A 16,323-nucleotide genomic window follows, 5' to 3' on the forward strand; every position below is an offset into this window, starting at 1 on the left:
TTACAGACACAATGACTGAATGCAATATGAGATCACGAACTGGGGGAAAAATGCTATAAAGGACACTGTTGGGTCAAATGACATTTCTGAAATATGTACTGATCGGTCTTCAGAGAGCATTGATGAATGTGCCGTGTGTTAACGCAAATAATGTCTTCGTGAGATCATGAAATGTGTTTCGATCTCTCAGACCCCCTGACACAGAAACGTGGTCCTAAAATGACAGCCAGTTTGCTCCAGAATATGAAAGGACAAAACTCGAGAAGTGATTTTTATTTGCCTTGGTTCATAATACTTGGGTCTAGAAAGAAGCTATGAAGCGTGATAAAATTTGAGAGAGGTCTGCTCGACTTTCTGGGCTTCCTTCTTAGTTTACTGATTGATGCGCCCTCCGGACACGTGAAAGCGATTCATTCCATTGCCTGAATAGCAGAGATTCTGGGTCTTATCAGAATACATGTCTGTGCTCAATGTCAACTTTGTCGATTTTTCAAGAGGAGAACCAACCCCCAGAGGTACTTCACCTATAAAAGAGCTAATGTTCTTTATCAGCAGATCGCCTTCTGTGTGTATCATTCAAAATTTTATTTCCACTTTGATTAAATAGGTAACCTAGGACTGGTTCCCAGGCACTCATGAATGACCCTATCTTTTTTTTAAGTTTTTTTTTTAATGTTTATTGATTTTAGAGAGAGAGAGACAGAATGCAAGCGGGTGAAGGACAGAGAGAGAGGAAGACACAGAATCCGAAGCAGGCTCCAGGCTCCGAGCTGTCAGCACAGAGCCCGACGCGGGGCTCGAACCCACGAACCACAAGATCATGACCTGAGCCAAAGTGGGACGGCTAACCCACTGAGCCACCCAGGCGCCTCACTCGTGACCCTATCTCAGCCAAGTGTCCGAATCTCCGCAGACAACGTTTTCGTTTTTGCATTCCTAGAATGGGGTCCCAGATGCAGAAAAAAATAAATAAATAAAACCCTCCGAATATCTTTTTCACTTAACACCATCTCTACGGTTTGCCAGCAGATCCTTCCCAGGGCCACAAAGGTTTGTTCTCTCGCCTTATAAAAGTGGGTGCTAGAAATAGTTGGGTTTGTGCCTGTGTGGGTAGCATGAGGACAGCACAGGAAGAGCAGCCAAGTCAGAAGAGGCCCTCAGCCCACCGCCCAGGCATGTTGGTGGACGAAACTGTTATTTACAGAAGTGTCTCCGAAATGCTGGGCTACCTGGGAGTCTCCCCTGGATCCTCTTTAATGGCCTGGCTTCTAAAATAGTTGCTAACATAGGTGAAAATACGATCAAATCCCTTTATGAAATAGTCCCGTCCTATTTCCTGTACTTATCAGTATCCTGGGGGCACTATGCCTCTGTTTGCCCACAAGGGAATCAAATTACGTCACACGTTCAGTTACTATTAGAATGGGGTCCTCAACCTTACTTCTTTAATTTAAATGGAACGTTTTCTAGCCCAGAGATTCTCAGTGAGAGATGCACATCAGAGCTACGGGGCGCCTGGGTGGCTTAACCGGTTGAGCATCGGACTTCGGCTCAGGTCACCATCTCGACAGTTTGTGAGTTCGAGCCCCGCATCGACCTCTGTCCTGACAGCTCAGAGCCTGGAGCCTGCTTCGGATTCTGTGTCTCCCTCTCTTTCTGCCCCTCCCTCACTCTCTCCCCCCATCTCTAAAATAAAGGAACGTTAAAAAAAAAAAAAGATGTCTACTCCAAACACTTATTGAATCTCTCTACTTGATATTGTTGGCTAAAAAAAAAAAAAAAAAAAAAGAGGATTATGTCTCAGAATAATTACATGTTCTGTCACGAGATTTTTTCCTTTATAAAAATTATGTCCGTTCACTGTTATAAATCAGATGTAATATTCAGTGACTGCTTTGAAAACAGGCTTAATCATTAGCCTTAGAGACACTTTGTCTAAAAAAAACTCAGAATGGTTTTATTACCTTGTTTTGTGTGCCCTGGAGAAAACCAGATTCCCTGAGAAGTTACCGCATTCTTATTATGAACTCTCATCAGACCGTTTGGATCTGAAAACTCGCAGTAATAAAGTAACCAGAGCCACTAAGTCTCGGCAGGCACAGACAGTCACGCTCCCCGATGGGCCCTGCCCTAAGCCCACGGCCGGCACGTCTCCAACAGCCCCAACCCCCTGGGAAGGGACTCTTCTGATCAGATTGTTGACACTTGACAGAAGAAACTGCGGAGAACAGACCTCTGAGCCCAGACGGGCTTTTGGATGGCAATGGTTTTCCAAGCCTGGATTTCCAAAACTCTCCTAATTGAGAAGCAGGAGCCTTTCCGAGAGCCGAGCCCCCGGGGAACACAGCTTTGCACGTAGGACTAAAAGATGTGGAGGGAAGGGTTATTGCAAGTACTTGTTTGGGGTATGGTTGATGTCTTTCTAATGTTCTACTTTCTGGGGACACAAGGAAGCCCCGTCCCTTGGTAAGCCATCGGTAGTCCACAGCAATTCAGTAAAACTGCTTTCAGAAGCTGAACCATTTAAAAATGATCTGATTATCACTGAGCCCTGAGAATTCGAAACTCTTTTCATGGCAAGATATCTATTTGCACGGGTTCAGTGAGAATGTTTTATTTTTCACCAGGATGTGTTTGGGTGCATTGATCGTGCATCCAAGGCTGTACTAGAGGGTCATATTGGAGACCATGGTCACCAAGTCACGTAGGACTAGTCACTTTAAAGGAAGAAAATTGGGAGGTCCCCGGGGTGGCTCAGTCGGTTAAGGATCCGACTCTTGATTTCTGCTTAGGTCATGATCTCATGGTTTGTGATTTCAAGCCCCACATCAGGCTCTGTGCTGTCAGCATGAAGCCTGTTTCAGATCCTCTGCCCCTCCTTGTCTCTCTCTCTCTCTCAAAAGTGAATAAACATATGGGGCACCTGGGTGGCTCAATCAGTTAAGCATCTGGCTTCACATCAGTTCATGATCTCATGGTTCTCGAGTTCGAGCCCCATGTTGGGCTCTGTGCTGACAGCTCGGAGCCTGCAGCCTGCTTCAGATTCTGTGTCTCCCTCTCTCTCTCTCGAAAATAAACAAAAAATTTAAAAAATAAACATAAAGAAAATTGTTTTAAATGACAAAGAAGGGGGACCCTTCTCTTAGTAATTTGAGAAAAGCCACACAGCCCTCCCAGGATTGCTAATCACCCTGCACTGCAAAGCTTCTTTGCCAGCAGAAAAGCATGGGAGCACTGAGGGCCATCTGCCTGGTCCCGCAGGCCTCTAGGGTACCTGTCACCATGCTGCTGAGGGATGTCAAATCGTCCACAAAAGGGGCAGGGACCTCACAGCCCCATGCCAGGATGCCTCTGTTTACCCTTGCAGGCTGCTGACCCGTTTGAGAGGTCTTTTCCCGAACCCCGATTGCTCCTGGAGAGGAAGCCAGGCCCCGGGACACACAGTGACTCAACCACCAAGGAATCCAGAGAATTGACTCCACATGACACCTGAGTAGGACCAACCACACGCCCTGGCGCTGGAACAGACGACGGAGCAGGGATTTTGTCCTGCTCTTCGACACAGAGTCCCAGGAGGCCCCGCGCAGGGCTCTTGTCTCCTCCGGGTCACAGGGTGGTTTTCTGACCTTAGAGCACCGGGGGTTCAGCACTGGACTTACATCATTTCCTAGTTTTTAGAAAACCTTTAACCACCCTGCCTCTGGGGCAGGGAGCTCCCGGTGGCAGCCGGCCAATAGCCGGGCCCACAGCGGGTCTGATCGCCATGACAGTGAGGACAGGGACCCCCATCCGTCCAGTACCAGCGCCAGGAGCGTGCTGTTTAGGCCTTTTGACAATGCAGGGGAGAAAGAACCACCTTCTCCACATTACAGGCGGATAAACAGAAGCTTTACAAGGGTAAGTGACTCACGCAAGCTCCCCCCGGGGGTGAGGAGAACAGCCCCGGTCCCCAAAAGACGGAAGGAGAGAAGGAGGGAGGGAGGCAGGACGATGACGGTAACATGCCACATGGTTATGTCTCCACCTGAAACAGGGAATGTTTCTTCTGAACTAGAAACTGTTCTCTCTGTGAATTCCTAGGGATTTGGAAACGCACTGGCTGATACAGGGGCCACCAGCCACATGTGGCCTTTGAAATGTGACTGGTCTGAGGGCACCAGGGTGACTCAGTCAGTCAAGCATCCGACTCTTGATTGCACCTCAGGTCATGAGTTCACGGTTCACGAATTCAAGCCCCGCATCGGGCTCTGTGCTGACAGCACGGAGCCTGCTTGGGATTCTCTGTCTCCCTCTGCCCCTCCCCCACCCCTAAATAATTAAAAATAAAAACATTTTGAAATGTGGCTGGTCTGAATTGAGATGTGCCATCAATGTAAAAGAAACGTCGGACCTCAAAGGCTAAGAACAAAAAACAAGAATGTAAGATAACTTCGTGATAATGTATATTAACCACACGTTAAAATGCTACTATAGCGAGTTAAATCAAATCTGTCATTAAATTTCCTCTTACCAGTTTCTGTTTTCCTCCTGTGGCTCCAGAACATTCTCGTTCTGTCTTGAATGAGACGTGAACGAAGCCTGTGGTCATCTCGATGTCCTGTTAATGTCTGCAGGAGCGGAGGCACCAGGTACTGAGATTCTGCCTCCTGGCACTGGCCACCCAGCCACCCAGCCAGCTAGCAGCAGCTATGCCAAGAGCCTTCTCTGCATGGCATGTCTGGGATGCACCCTCGGGGGCTCAAAACCTCCTGGTGGTGGGTCTTGTCTGCAGAACAACGGCCCCCCTAAGACAGCCACATACTAACCCCCAAGATGTGAAGACGTTAGGTTCCCTGGTAAGAGGGAATTGAGGGTTCTAATCAGCTGCCCTCACAATACGGTGATGCTGAATTAGCCAGGTGGGCCCAGTGTTGTGCCGGGGGCCCTGATTCATGGAAAAGTCTGGGTGCGAGAAGAGGTGACCATGATAGCAGTCCCTTACCAGCACGACCCCCGTCTTGGCCGACGATCCCCAGCCAGGCCCGTATTTTGGGGTGCCCTCCCCCGGGACAAGTAGGGTTCTGGACGCTGTAAGTGAACCGACCGGCAGCCCTCAGCCCCTCAATCCCCACTCACCTGACTCACCGGGGAGAATCACAAAGCCACTTCCTTGGACTCTTCCCGGCCCACAGGCAAGGGGCACAGCCGCGCCGCCCCCCCCCCCCCCCCCAGCAATGACAACTAATTCAAAACAATTCCATCCAGCCCCTCACCTGAAAGCCCCTCGAAGCGGGTCTGCGATTCTCTCTTATGACACGCAAGTGTCCTCGGCCCCAAAATAACTCTGAGACTTTCCTCTGAAGTTTGCAGGGGGGGATCCGCACACGCATGTCCAGCCCCGGGGCTTGCGTTTGGGCCGCCCCGACCAGAGGGGAACAGCACCGCCTCCTGTCCCCTCGCTTCCAGCCCGAGCCAAACACTTCATCGACGCAGGACACCGTTAACCGACATCGAGCGCCACGCACTCAACACCAAGGCTGAGCAAACAGGGTGTTCTGTTGGAGAACATTCCAGATGTTCCAGAAGCCCGCAAGGCTTTGGGGGCTTGAGCGCCTCCCCTGATTCACCCGCAGGAAACTTCGCTGAGCACAGAGCTGGGCTGGGGGAGGGCAGGCCCTGGGCTGGGCTCTGGGGCTGAAAGCTGAACTCAAGATCCCTGCCCTTTGCGGGAGCCTTGTCCTCAGCCCACGCCGCTGGAGGGAGGAATGCTGGAGCGGCCCATCCATCCAGCAGTAGGTGGGCCACCTCGGAAAGTTCTGGAGTGAGGGGCCCCTGTCTGTGGCTTGTGCCAGCGACTGGCAGGCCACGCCCACCAGGCCAGGGAGGACGAAGCGTTCCGCCCAGAAGGCCAGTGGCTGAGACCGTGGGAGCCTGGTCTCCGGCAGGTGCACACCAGCCTCCCAGCCTTGGCTGCCCCCGTGACCCCCATCAGTTAATCTCCCGGCTCTGCCTTTCGGGTCTCACTTCTTTATTCTTTTCTCGTACACTTTCCGTCGCGTACCAGAGAAGAGTCGGAACAAAGCAGCGAGACTATTGGCAGCGAGAAACACCCTCGCGATTCTGTGCACACATACCCCAGGTGCATCGCCAAGCGGAGCCTGTGGTGAGCACACCCGCAAAGTGACAGACCGACACAAAGTAGAACAGTCCCGAAGGTGTAAAACCAGGGCTGAGGGCGTGTGTGCCCAAGATGACTGGCATCAGTCGATGGGAGGCCGGATTTGTGCTGTGCTGCTGATACCTGATGTGTTTGTTATAATTAGTTTCCCGTGTATTAATTGCACACACGCCTCTTGACAGAAGTGACACGCTGGTGGCAGCGATGTGGGCTTGAAGCCACGGGTGACTTCTGATCGAACCCTAAAAGTCACATCTGCGACCAGAACCTGCGACACGAGCAGAGCCCCTGGGTCATTTCTGTCACAGGAATATCTGGACAGAATGGCTTCTTGGAGCCGCTCACGTAATTGTGTCACCTTGATGTGTGACACGCGTAGTGACAGTTTCCCTGGGTCCGCTAACACTCAGCGGACTTTACAAGGACTTTGCCTCAAGGCTATTGGCAGCCTGAGTTTGATTCTGCAGAGGAGGGGAGGGAAGGCTGCTCATAGAGCTTCTGGAATTCAAACCAAACGCTCCATGCACCAACAAATGCCAAGAGTGGGGGCGAAAGTTTTAATTTTTTTAATGTTTATTTATTTTTGAGAAAGAGAGAGACAGAACGTGAGTGGGGGAGGGGCAGAGCGAGAGGGGGAGACACGGAATCCGAAGCAGGCTCCAGGCTGCGAGCTGTCAGCACAGAGCCCGCCGCGGGGCTCGAACTCATGGACCGCGAGATCATGACCTGAGCCGAAGTCGGCCCCTTAACTGACTGAGCCACCCAGGCGCCCCATCTCCGGGACGCTTCTTAAGTCTACAATTTTTTCATAATAAAAAGTTTTCAAATATTAAAAAAAATAAAACAAGAAAAAACTCTGCTCTCCTGCATCTCAGCCACCGCACTCCTGGGGTGGGGGGGCGGGGGGCACCCCCAGCGGTCGCTCGAAGCTTCACCTCCGCCGTGAATCGTGTATCTGTGGTATTTAATGGTCTCCTACCTTTGAGCTATCAGGGTGTCTTTGTCAGCAGAGCAAAACATTGATTTTCTGCCCGTCCATCTACGGCGAAAACGGACGCGCTGCCTGCAGCCTGCGATCCGAGCCGGAGGGACAGACCCCGGAACCCACCCAGTCCTCCCAGCGCTGACTCCTACCAGGAGCAGACAACGTGCACACTCACTCTTTTCTGGCGAATCACCTTTCGCTGCAGGTTCACTTCCAGGGCAGAAAGGCAAAGCGTTCTTAATCGCCCCTCAGACAGGACCTGTGCATGAGTGCAGGAGAAAATAGACGCTGAGTGTCCCTGGGAGAGGAAAAGAATTAAACAAGCAGTGAGAGCGAGAGGCTCTCTCCTCCGAAACGCAGCTCAACCCCGGGAGCTGGGCACGCAAACATTTGCACAGGTGAATACAACCTAGAAAAGGAAGTCGACCGAAGCGCGCAGGGGTGGGGAGTGGGGAGGAACGGTCCCACCGAGCTCCAGGCCACGGGCATCTCAAGGGAAGCAGTCACAGCCCGGGTTCACACACTGACCCTGCTGGCGACACCGGGCCTTCCCCAGTGACCCGGCCATGGGATGGCTTCGGCCCCTGCCATGCAGGAGCCCAGGGGCCTTCAGTGGAAGGCCTAGAATTAAGACCCGATGTGACATCCTGCCTTGACACCTGAAACCAGGGGGCCTCGAGCGACCGAGATGGAGGCCTCCTCCAGCTCCCATGGAGAGGCTCGTCCTTGTCAGACAGAGCACAGCACCTGCTCAGCCCTGAACAGCGGGCTTCAGGTCCCTTCTCAGCCCACGAGATTGTTCACACGACCCCGTCAGGTGCTCCCACAGGAAGGGGGCACCTCGCCCTCTTGCTACCACAAAGCCTGCCGCCCACAGCCCCGGCGGGCTCACTCTGTTCCCAAGTGCAACTGCCGTGGCCCTGCGTGGCTGGGCCGTTAGTCCACGTCACTGGTAAGCCGCGACTGGTGTCATCTGTCCAGTATCGGGTGTTGAGCGTCCACCGTGAACAGGAGGTGGCTAAGACAGGCCTCCCTGTCCCTACACGCACCCGACGTGGGGGTTCTCAGCTGGGGTGATTTGTCCCGCTGTGGGATGCTCCACGATGTCTGGACATCTTTGGTTGTCACAAGCAGAAAGGCGCAAAGACGTCCTTCACTTGGGCTCCAGAACAGCATCCTCTCCTGGCTGCCCTCCTGTGCCAGCGGCCACAGCTTCCCTGTCCCAAGGCTGGCTCCACCTCCGGCCCCTGACTCTAAATGTTGGGGGACCCCAAGGCTTCTCTGTCCCGTCCTCAGCCATCACCCCCGGGCGAGGGAGAATGGTCTCGGGGTTTAGACTCCCCCCTGCACACTGGCGCTCCCAGATGAACATTCCAGCTGGAGCTTCTCTCCTCCACTTCTTGACATTTGAGTACCCGACTTGTGAGGCAGCCCCCCAGCCTGGAGAACATATTTACACGTCATACGTCCAGTAAGAGGCTCATATCTAGACTTTATAAAAAGCTATTACAATTTAAAAAAAAAAACAGACAATGCATTTTAAAAATGAGCAAATGGGGGCACCTGGGTGGCTCAGTCGGTTGAGCGTCGGACTTCGGCTCAGGTCATGATCTCACGGTTTGTGGGTTCAAGCCCCACGTCGGGCTCTGTGCTGACGGCTCAGATCCTGGAGCCCGCTTCGGTTTCTGGGTCTCCCCTCCCCTGTTCATGCTCTGTCTCTCTCTGTCTCAAAAGTAAATAAACATTAAAAAAAATAATAATAATAAAATAAAATAAAATCAAAAGGAAGGGGGCACAGATACACCCCGCGGCATGGATGAACCTTGAGAACATCACCTTCAGTGACAGAAGCCAGTCACAAAAGGCCACCTATTGTATGATTCCACTTATATCAAATGTCTGGAATAAGCAAATCCAGAAAGACAGGAAGTAGACCAGTGGTCGCCAGGGGCCAGGAAGCAGGGAGTGGGGTGTGATCGCTACTGGGTATGAGACTTCTTTTGGGGGCAATGAAAATGTTCTAAAATTGAATGTGGCGGTGGCCGCTTTAAATGGGTGCATGCAGGGGCGCCTGGGTGGCGCAGTCGGTTAAGCGTCCGACTTCAGCCAGGTCACGATCTCGCGGTCCGTGAGTTCGAGCCCCGCGTCAGGCTCTGGGCTGATGGCTCAGAGCCTGGAGCCTGTTTCCGATTCTGTGTCTCCCTCTCTCTCTGCCCCTCCCCTGTTCATGCTCTGTCTCTCTCTGTCCCAAAAATAAATAAAAAAACGTTGAAAAAAATAATAATAAAAAAAAAATAAATGGGTGCATGCAAAGGCAGATATGCGAATCCAGCTGTCTTCCGGAGTCTTCTGTGAGGCCAAATAGTAAAAAGACTTGCAAAAATGTAAAAGCAGATCTTGCTAATTCCGGTGGGGTTTTTTTTAATAAAATTATTTTTTTGAAATAAAATTATTTTTCATAAAAACATGTTACTTGTAGTTAACCGCTAAGGGATTTATTATTGTTATTTTTATTTGTTTTTTAATTTTTTATTATTATTTTTAAATCAGTTAATAAATATTTTAAATTTTCTCAAGTTTAATTTCTTTTTTTATGTTTTTTTTTTTTTTTTAACGTTTATTTTTGAGAGAGAGAGACAGAGCACAAGCAAGGGAGGGGGAGAGAGAGAGGGAGACACAGAATGTGAAGCAGGCTGCAAGCTCTAAGGTGTCAGCACAGAGCCTGACTCGGGGCTCGAACCCATGAACCGTGAAATCATGACCTGAGCTGAAGTCGGACACTTAACTGACTGAGCCACCCAGGCGCCCCTGTTTTATTTATATTTTTGAGAGAGACAGAAAGAGAGAGAACAGCAGGGAAGGGGCAGAGAGAGGGGGACCGAGGGTCTGAAGCAGGCTCTGTGCCGATAACAAGGAGCCCGATGCAGGGCTCGAACCCATGAACTGTGAGATCATGCATGACCTGAGCTGAATTCAGATGCTCAACCAACGGAGCCACCCAGGCACCCCTCTCAAGTTTAATTTCTAATATACATATCGGGGGACATACCCAAGGCTAGCTTCATGGGTGTGGCCCTTTGCAATGGCACCACACGGCGCCTCCTCTCAGAAGGACCCCACACTTGGCCTGACACTCTCCTGTCACTGTCTTAAAACTCTTGCTATCCTTGAGCACGTGTTTTGTAAGTGAAGTCCAACGAGACAAGAAAGCATCCTCAGGCCCTGGACTCTCAGCGTGCAGGGTACCTCCCACCACCTCACCGCCCACCTCAGGCACCCACTCCTCAGCCTTCTCGGGCTTTGGACCTGCCCACAGGGTCGCCGGATATAACACAGGATGCACAGTTAAATTCGGATTTCAGATAAACAAAGAATACATCTTAAATATAAGCATAGGACACGCTCAGGCAAAAGAATTATCGATTTATCCAACATTGAAGTTTAACTGGGCATCCTGTATGTTCACTTACTAAATAAAAAAACTCTCCGCACTCTCCCTCCTCCTCCCCACCCTGCAACTATGGCTGCGCTGAGACTAGGTGGCGAGGGAGGGGAGACCAGGGTCCCCGGTCCTCTGCACCCCCAGCGACACCCTGGTCCTGGCAGGTATGAGCCTCTCACCTACTCCCATCCAGCCAGGTACCCGCGTGCCCAGGTGTGGTGGTTTAAAGATCCTTGGGGTGGCCCAGGGGTGCCTGGGTGGCTCAGTCGGTTAAGCGTCCCACTTCAGCTCAGGTCATGATCTCAAGGTTCATGAGTTTGAGCCCCGCATCGGGCTCTATAGTGACAGCTCAGAGCCTGGAGCCTGCTTCGAATTGTGTCCCCGTCTCTCTCTGCCCCTCCCCTGCTCATGCTCTCTCTCAAAAATAAACTTAAAAAAAAGACACCTGGGGTGACCCTGTCACCCTGGCTTGGTGCCTGGACCCATGGGAATGGGGTGCTGGCCTCGGAGTACCCCAGCCAGGGCGTACTCATGGGTCCTGGGCAGGCAGGAGGGCCTCTGTCAGGCTGGAGCGTGTGTGTGCTTTCATGAGTCACCGGGCCCCTGGGTGCCTGTGACGATCCTCAGTCACCCGCAAGTGTCCTTGGCTGGCTCCCTGCCTCTCTTCCTCCTCCCAACCTTCTGACTCTGACCTGCCTGCGTGTGCTCTCTGCGTACAGCTGAATCTCCTCTGCGTGTGCACCCTCAACACAGAGCACGGGCCCGTCAGACAGGGGACGTGACCCTGTCCCCGACCCGGCCCTGGCCCCCCGGACTGAAGGTGGCCTCTCGCAGCCTGGGGAGCGTGACCACCCTGCTTAGAGGAAGGCTGACAAATCTGCTCATTCTTTTTTATTCCAAATCACCAGAACCTGGAGCTGAAAGAGACCATTAAAACCAAAAAGCAGAGGGAAGGGGGAGGGAGCAAGAGGGAGCCAGGAACGGAGGTGACCCAGAGGGTCTTGGGTTATGATTTTTGTTCTTTTGGTTTTTTTTGAGAGAGAGAGAAAAATAGCCGGGTGGGGGAGGGGGGGAGAGAGAGAGAGAGAGAGAGAGAGAGAGAGAGAGAGAGAGTCCCAAGCAGGCTCCACACCCAGCACAGAGCCCCACGCGGGACTCAAACTCACAAACCACGAGATCATGACCTGAGCAGAAATCAAGAGCCGGGCACTTAACGGCCTGAGCACCCCCAGGAGCCCGCGGGTTACAACTTAAATGCCCACCCCTGGTTCTGGCCAGGCTTGCCGCTTCTTGCCCCTCTCAAGAGTGTGACAGGGCTCTGATTTTTTCCCTAGTCTGGGCGGAAGGGGTTCTGGAGCCTCGAGCATTCTCTCCAGGCATATCCTCAGCTGGGGCAGGGACAGACACACAAACCACCCCAGGACGTGATTGCAAGAGGGGGCACAGGCGAATTCCCACCTAGGGCCGGTCGGCCCCGCGGGCCCGGCCTCCCCAGCGGCCCCGGGACCCTCTCTGGAGACCAGCCTTCCCCGTCCGACTTCTGCAAAAGCCCCGGCTCCCACCTCCTCCTGGAAACCTTTGCTGCAGCGACCCCGCCTCCACCCTCTGCCTCCTGGATCCCGAGGCGCCCCTTTGGGCCCCACACACCCCATCAGGATCCTGAGAGAGGAAGGGTCTGGGCTCCGGACCAGGCAGATCTGGGCTGAAGGCCCGGCGGGGGCTTTTCTCAGCGGCGAGGGCTTCAGTGAGGTCCTCACAGCCTCCGTCTTCTCCTCTGTAAAATGGGAATAGTGGTTACACTCACCTCTCGAAGTCCATGAAGACCGCCAAGAAACACGGCTTGCATCACACGGGGATGACGGGCACGCGGCCTCGGTGACGCCGTCCTGGTCAGCACCCCACCGCCAGCTCCAGGTGCTGTTGGCCACACCAGCTTCCCCCACCCCCTGTCTCAGGCTGGAAGGAGGCAACCCGCCCAGCCCTGGGAGCTGCAGCCAGGCTTCCCCTGGAGGAGACAGAGACAGAGAGACATACAGAGACAGAGAGACAGAGAGAGGGAGGGAGGGAGGGAGAGAGGGCCTGCACGAGGCCCGGTTCCTGCAGTCCCGGGAGCGTCCCCTCCCCTTCCGGGTTTGCTCACCTCGGAGGAAGCCCCGCCCGGGGGTGGCTCGCAGGGGCAGGGTCTCTGCGCCCGGGGGGGGGGGCCCACGGGGCCCACGGGAAGGGGGCTTCACCCTGCGGCTGCCTGGCTCGCCCTCCGCCGCCCCCCTGCGATCTTATTCTCCAGGGGCCTCCTGCCAGGCAGCCTGCTTTCCCTTCTTTGGAGGGAGGACGCACAGCCCTGTGCTAGCGTCTGCGGAGCCCTGTCCGGGGCGGGGCCGCCCCACGTCCAGACGGAATGAGCGGGTGCTCGGCCCTCGGCCCTGGGGAAGGAGACTCACACACCAGGGCTGCGGGTAAAGGGGCTCGAATGAGGAGCGTGACCTGTTATTGAGAGGAGGGCCAAGCCTGCTTCTCTGTGCTGGCTGGGGGAGCATTGGGGGCGGCCAGGGAGCATTGATGGCAGCCGGGGAGCACCGCGGGTGGCTGGGGGAGCATCGGGGGGTGGCCAAGAAGTACTGAGGGCGGCCAGAAAGCACTGAGGGGTAGCCGGGGAAGCACTGGGGGCAGCCAGGGAGTACTAGGGGCAGCCGGGGAGCACTAGGGGCAACTGGCGAGCACCGAGAGGTGGCTGGGGAGCATCGAGGGTGGCCAGAAAGCACTGAGGGGTGGCCGGGGAGCACCACGGGTGGTCAGGAGAGTACTGGGGGCAGCCGGGGAGCACTGGGAGGCGGCTAGGGAGCATTAAGGGCAGTCAGGGAGCATCGAGGGTGGCCGGGGAGCACTGGGGGTGGTGAGGGGAGCACTGAGCGTGGCTGGGGGAGCACTGAGGGTGGGCAAGGCTGCAGCCCCCAGCCTGGCAGCGGAATTACCCGAGAGCTTGTTACGCAGAAACCCATAGCCCCATGGACCCGTGGAGACTCCCCCAGGTGTGTGGTGCAGCCAAGCCTGCAGAGTCTGGGCCATCTTGCTAAACAGCAGCAGGTGACTCAGCCCCAAATGGAGAAAAGCCCAACAAGTGGAAACAGCCAGCCACAGGCTGTGCCACAGGCACAGGCAATGAGGTCACTGCCACCCCCAGACTCTGACGCCTTGGGGCCCCCAAACAAAGGCAGATCCTGGGGTCATTGCTTTGGGGTCTGCGATTGGTAGAATGATGGCCCCCCAAGGTGTCCGCATCCTAATCCCTAGAGCCTGTGAATATGTGCCTTATGTGGCAAAGGAGACTCTGCATCTGGGATTAAGTCAAGGAGCAGATCGTCCTGGGTTATCTGGACAAGCCCAATGTGTCCTCACAAGTGTCCTTAAAAGCGTTGACCTTTCCCTGGCAGGTCATGGAGATCAGGAGCACGAGAAGGACTCCTACCCACTGTTTGTGGCTTTGGAGAAGGTGGAGGGGCCGGGAGCCAAGGAGTGGCTGGGCTCCAGAAGCTGGGAGTGGCCCTCAGCTGATAGCCAGCATGCAAAACGGGCCTCAGTCCTACAACCGCCAGGAACAGAATTTCACCAACAGCCTGAGCAGCAAACAGAGTCTCCCCAAGGCCTCCAAGGAGGAATGCTGTCCTGCCCACACCTTGATTTTAGCCTAGGGAGACCCTTGCTATGCTTCGACCTCTGGAACTGTGGGAGAGAACGTTTGGCAGCCTCAAGAGGCTGAGCTCATGGTGATTTTTTTCTTTTTAAAGTGTATTTCTGAGAAAGACAGAGACAGCGCGAGCACGGGAGGGGCAGAGAGAGAGAGAGGGAGAGAGAAAGAATCCCAGGCAGTCTCCTCGATGTCAGCACAGAGCCCAACCCGGGGCTGGAACTCAGGAAACCATGAGATCATGACCTGAGCCGAAACCAAGAGTCAGACACTTAACAGACTGAGCCAGCCAAGTGCCCCTTGTGGTGCTTTGTTAAGGCAGCGGTGGGAAATGAACCCCAGGCTCCCTCAACGTGGCCGGCGGGCGACTTCAGGTGGATGGCAGGCCCTCAAACAGAAGTCATGTGTCTGTCCCACAGGCGGGACACACGTGTTACTGAGGTCCTGCTGTGTCCCCCGCACCCATGGGCCAACCACACCCGGCGCCGACCCGAGTCCAGGACCTTCACAGGGTGGGGGAAGCCCGGACTCTTTCTCCCCAACCCTGGTGAGTGTCCTGGGGCCACCACAACAAAGCACCACAAGCCACGCAGCTTTGAAAACAGAGATGTAATGTCTCACAGCCCCAGAGGTCAGAGGATGAAATCAAAGGGTTGCAGGGCTGGGCTCCCCTAAAACACGGAGGCCCCTTCCTGCCTCTTCCAGCTCCTGGAGCTGCCGTCCAGACTCAGTGTTTCTGCCCCTTCTCTGTGCGTCTCTATGTGGCCACCCCCTCCTAGAAGGACAGCAGTCACTGGAGATAGGGCCCACCCTGATCCAAGATGCTCTCATCTTGAAATCCTTAACTAATTGCATCTGCAAAGACCCTATTTCAAACAAGGTCGCGGACACAGGCTCTGGGTAGACACGAATTTGGGGGGAACACTATGCAATTCACCATGGACCCCTGCAGCAGATATGCTTCCGTGGCCTCACATCCTGTCTGCTGGGGCAGGACCCCCTCCCCCCCACACCGAAGGCCTGAATTCCAGCCTCAGCTTCCAACTCCGCTGGCGGACAAGGCTTGGGAGGGGGTCCCTCACAGAGCACAGGACCTTGGGCCCTGAAGAGTCGATCCTGCCTGAATCACACATCAAGCAGATCACGGGACTAGAAACGGCCCCGAAAAGCTTCTGGGACAGGGCATGCCCTCTCACAACCCCTACGCGCTGCCTGGACGAGGATGGAGGCCGCGCCTGCCACTGTCCGCCAGCTCGGGCCTGGCGCGGCCGCACAGCCACCGTCAGGTCTGGTGTGTGCACCCTGGCCCTCCTGTCTTCCAGACCCAAGCTCTGCTGTGCAGACAGGAGCTTCTGAAGGACCACGCACATCTCCCCAATGGCCTGAGGACCCATGTCTCAAAGCACTCGTGTTTACAGCGAGGCGGGGAGTAAATGTTTGCTTCTGGTGCGGATTAACGCTGAGCTTCTGATACTTAATGAAAACCAGACTGCACCCCCACTGGGTCTCACCCAGAGCGGCGCCAGCCTTCCCAGCCCGCCTGGGGAGAAGTGGCAGCCTAGGTGACCTGGGACAGCCGCCCGCCCACGTGGGCCCACGGGCAGGAACCACTGGTGCAGACAGAGTCACCATGCCTTAGCTTCCGGATCCTTCGCACCTCACGATCCAGAAAGTGAGGGCAGCATGAACCTCGTCAGCCTGGCTTCCCACTTCCGGAACATTCTTCCTAGCTGGCTCACCGTGTTGTATTAGTTTCCGATGCTGTGTAACAAATGAGCACAAATCCAGCTCCCACTGGGGCCTCGCCATCTCCACGAGTCAGGAGTCCCAAGCTTCCCATCAAGGTTGGGCCAGGGTAGGGGGTCTCATCTGGGGTCTGGGGGCTCCTCCCAGCCTCACGCAGCTGTCGGCCGAATCCATTCCCTAGCGTGACTGAGTCCCTGGCTTTCTGCCAGCCAGGCCAGGACCACTCTCAGCTCTTAGAGGCAGCCTGTGGCTCCTTTTGACGGGGCCCCCCCGTTCACAGCATGCTGTCTGCTTTCTGCCAGGCCAGC

The 16,323-nt window shown here is 54.6% G+C and overlaps 1 long non-coding RNA gene across 2 annotated transcripts; it reads right to left on the reverse strand.

The window, feature by feature from the left end:
• Positions 1–6,706: 6,706 nt before the first annotated feature.
• Positions 6,707–12,694, reverse strand: LOC125927162 (uncharacterized). Of its 2 annotated transcripts, none has more exons than XR_007459257.1 (3): positions 12,389–12,694; positions 8,706–8,864; positions 6,707–7,287 (listed from the first exon to the last, which is right to left on the reverse strand). It is a non-coding gene; the product is annotated as an uncharacterized LOC125927162 (long non-coding RNA). The 2 variants fall into 2 exon arrangements; XR_007459256.1 differs by having other exon boundaries at positions 6,707–7,401.
• Positions 12,695–16,323: the final 3,629 nt, after the last annotated feature.

The sequence above is a fragment of the Panthera uncia genome, chromosome E1, assembly GCF_023721935.1.
Source record: "Panthera uncia isolate 11264 chromosome E1, Puncia_PCG_1.0, whole genome shotgun sequence".
Taxonomy (NCBI): domain Eukaryota; kingdom Metazoa; phylum Chordata; class Mammalia; order Carnivora; family Felidae; genus Panthera; species Panthera uncia.